This window comes from Monodon monoceros, unplaced genomic scaffold (genome assembly GCF_005190385.1).
Source record: "Monodon monoceros isolate NGI ecotype Baffin Bay Population unplaced genomic scaffold, NGI_Narwhal_1 Contig1470_ctg1, whole genome shotgun sequence".
Lineage (NCBI taxonomy): Eukaryota > Metazoa > Chordata > Mammalia > Artiodactyla > Monodontidae > Monodon > Monodon monoceros.
The window spans coordinates 1-3,857 of NW_021697325.1; the positions used below are offsets into that span (position 1 = coordinate 1).

General features: G+C 47.9%; 1 pseudogene; it reads left to right on the forward strand.

Moving 5' to 3' along the window:
* The first annotated feature begins 7 nt into the window (after positions 1 to 7).
* Positions 8 to 3,477, forward strand: LOC114887279 (annotated as a pseudogene).
* Positions 3,478 to 3,857: the final 380 nt, after the last annotated feature.

Here is a 3,857-nt window from a genome sequence, read left to right on the forward strand (position 1 = left end):
TCTTACAGAAAATTTCCAAAATCCATCTCTGCTTGGAACTCTGAATTCTCTGCAGCACTCTCCTCCTGGGGTGAGCAATGCACCTTCCCTAACAGGAAGTGTCTGCAACTTCTCCAGAGTCTCTGCTCCTGCCGTCAGTTCGGCATCAGCTACTGGTACCTCTTTCCAGACACTCATGGGTAGCGCCTACCTTCACCAACAGTCTAGCACAACTATGTTATCTGGAGTTACTGACCAGAGCCAGATCTCCACTTCAGCTGCTTCCTATCCAGGTGTTCTTGACTGGGACATCACAGGAAGCACTGAAAAGAATTCTCCTTCACTCGGAGACTTGACTCTGGCAGTCACTGACCAGCACACAGCTGCTTCCTCCATGTTTATGGCAGCCCAGTATGATAAACTGCAGACACCAATAACACGGTCCCTCTATATCCATCACTTTCTGCCAGGCTTGCTCAGGGAACACCATCTCAGATTCCAAACCAGGGACACAGCCCGTCACTTCCCTACCAGGAAGGAAGCCAGGTATGCTACTATAACCAAGGCACATTGGGGTCTTTACTGTATGGACAACTTGGCTCCTGCCTGCAATCCTATGGCTCTGTGTCATACACAGGAAGTAGGGCCTCTGTGCAACCAGAAGTGGTTATGCTACCAAAGGAGATTCAGCCCACAAATATCCAACCACCAGCTACCACCTCTGGAATCTACTACCCTGTGTCTGCTCAACCCATCACAGAAACAAGTTTTCAAGGTGAGTACAAACAGCAAGGAAGTTGAACGATGAGGTCAGCATTCAAAAATGGGGTCAAATCTATAGCTGGGAAGTGGTGTACAGACAGGTAGAATTTAGATCCTGAGCCTTTAATAACCACTACCTTCGCTCAGGGCTCTCTGGTTTTAGATTCTATATAAGAACACCTAGGGCTTCCCTGGTGGCGCAGTGGTTAAGAATCCGCCTGCCAATGCAGGGGACACGGGTTTGAGCCCTAGTCAGGGAAGATCCCCCAGGCCGTGGACCAACTAAGCCCATGTGCCACAACTACTGAGCCTGCATTCTAGAGCCCGTGAGCCACATCTACTGAAGCCCACGCGCCTAGAGCCCGTGCTCCGCAGCAAGAGAAGCCACCGCGATGAGAAGCCCGCACACCGCAACCAAGAGTAGCCCCCGCTAGCCGCAACTAGAGAAAGCCCGTGCACAGCAATGAAGACCCAGTGCAGCCAAACAAATTCATACATAAAATAAATAAGTTCAAATAATAAATAAATAAAAATAAATTTTAAAAAAGAACACCTAATTCAGGTGGGAAGGTGGGAGGGACACTCTAAAGGTCATCTATGCTGCATGTACAAGAACCCCGAGAGCATACCAACAGGTACCACATTTTTCACTGCTGTAGCCGATCATTCCCCCTGTACTACCACACTGTATCACTCCCTTCCCTGATCTACTGCTACAGTCTCTTTGGAAGGTGTTCAGAACTCTTGTTATCATAGTGCCAGTTTAACTGTCCTCACTTCCCTAATTTATACCAGGGTTTAAGACCTTGTGGTCCGGGATCCTGTCCAGAGCAAGCAGGCTAAGACTCTGTCTTTGTTTATATATTTCATCAGGAAGGGCTCTACTCCCTCTCCTAGTTCATGGTGTGAAGTGTTCTTAGCCTCTCAGGAAAGTGGGGAGAATTGAAAGGACTCTATATGAGAATGCTAGGCTTTGTGAAACATTTCATTTCTTTAAAAAATAAGACTCATTTTTTATTTGACTTTTAACAATCCTCTGAAATACAAAGAAAGCCAAGAATCGGCGACATGAAATGATCACCAGTAAGAATTCCAACAGTCACCCCTTATCTCGTAGCATAGGGCACTGTCCGTGATCCTTAAGAAGAGTTACTAGAAATGCCTTGCCCATCTTGCCCCTAAACACCAACACAGCAATCATGTACCTTGAAAGGTACATGATTGCTGTGTTGGTGTTTAGGGGGAGCATCTCACTTACCAGGGACTGACTTCTACCTGGATTCCTTTGTAGGGATGGAGACTTCCCTGGTGATGAAAAATTCCCTGGTACTGCAACCTCCAAGCCAGACATCTTGTGTGACACAAACTCAAGAACTCCCCAGGTCCTGCAGGAGCAGAAATATTCAGATACTTGAGAGTAACCCACCACCTGAACTTGGGGACATTTCAGGGACAGCTCCAGTCCAGAGTGCCAGTAGTCTCCTGGCCCTGCCTCCAGCTCCAAGCCAGGGACAAATAGAGAGTGAGCACTTGGAGGATATTAAAACCAAGCTTTCAAAGCCTCTGGATGCCTACCAGATCCCAAGAGAAAACCAAGAGCCTCCACTACTCCCTTTAGAAATCCCTGATATTCACCAGCTCCTGGCCTGCACTGATGCATCCCCTCAGCCAAGAGGAGCAGCCTGCTTCTGAAAATGCTGATCGGGGAAAGAACAGCCTGAGTCTTGAGGACGTAGGGACACTTGAAAATGGGATGGAATCTAGCAGTGGTTTTGCAGACGTTACTACACTGGCAGAGGATATTCACCTCCCCCAGCTCTTTTATTCTTTGAAAGATCTTGATCAATCCAAAGGTCCCAACGTGATCAAAGCCAAAGACACCAGAGACATTAAGGTGAATCAGGTGCAGGAAAAGCCAAGTGTCATAAAGGTTCCCTCTGCTCAACCCAGGAAGAACAAACATAAAGCCTCTGAGCCTATCAGTGCTGCTCCGAAGGCCAAAATCCAGCCAAAGAATCCAGAGTGCCTGTTAGGGGAAGAAGTGCTTCTATGCCATGCTGCAGTCAGTGACAGCGCTCCTGTGAACACGGCCAGGCATTCTAAAGGCAAACCTCAGAAAGCTGCATCCAGAAAGATCAGCAAAACGAAGAGCCATGGGCAGGAAAGGACCACAAGGACCAGAGGAAGGAAGAAGGCTGAAGAGAATAAGCAGTCAGGGAACAAAGTAAAGGCAGAAGAGAGGCCAACAATTCCCCAGACGAAGCAAAAGAAACAGCAAACTGAGCTTATCCAAGAGAGCTTTAAAAAGCCTCGAACCTCCCGAGGCATGCGCATGCTGCAGTCTGTGAAAGTTTTTCATGCACTGGGGGAGAAGAATGATAAGAAAACTGGGCTCTCTTCCTGTCGGGTCTTGGGAAATTCAAGCAACCCTAAACACCCCCAGCTATCCAGCCATGGAGGCATACCCCACCTGAGGGTAAGAGTCCTGAGAAAACTCAAGTCGAAGCCCAGAAACCAGACAGCAGAGCTGAGAAAGAGTGTCCATCTCCATCCCAGTATGAGCTGCCGCCTCCTGGGAAGGTCAAGTTGATACCTCTGCCGTTTTCTGCCTGGGACAAACCTCAATCTCGACCTGCTCCTCGGAGGCCACAGTCTCTGGCCTCACATCGGCCTGCTGTGGCTGACTGTGCCCAGCCTGCTTCTATTAACTCAGCTCAACCTCCAGGATTGAAGAGGGTAAAAGTGACTCTTTAAATTTACCATTTGGACTGAGCTATATGTGAACTCTAGGTAATAGCGTGAGAACTGCACAAGCAAAGTGAGACACTGAAGATTACAATGGTAATAGCCGTACTGTTTTCTAACGGACGAAAAAAATGCCTATATTATAAGTTCTACTTCTCCTGCTTTCTGGCAGTATCATGCTCAGAGTCGTGTCCTGGCAAGGAAGTCCGGATACTTAGGTTCTGAAACCTGGTAAGGATGCTAACGTAATGAGAGAACTTGAACAAGTCAACCCGACCTCTCTGAGCCTCGGTTTCCTTCCTCATGAAATGAGACTGTGAAAACAGAAGTTCTCTAAGGACCTCCTAGTTCTAAAATGCTCCCAGTCTACG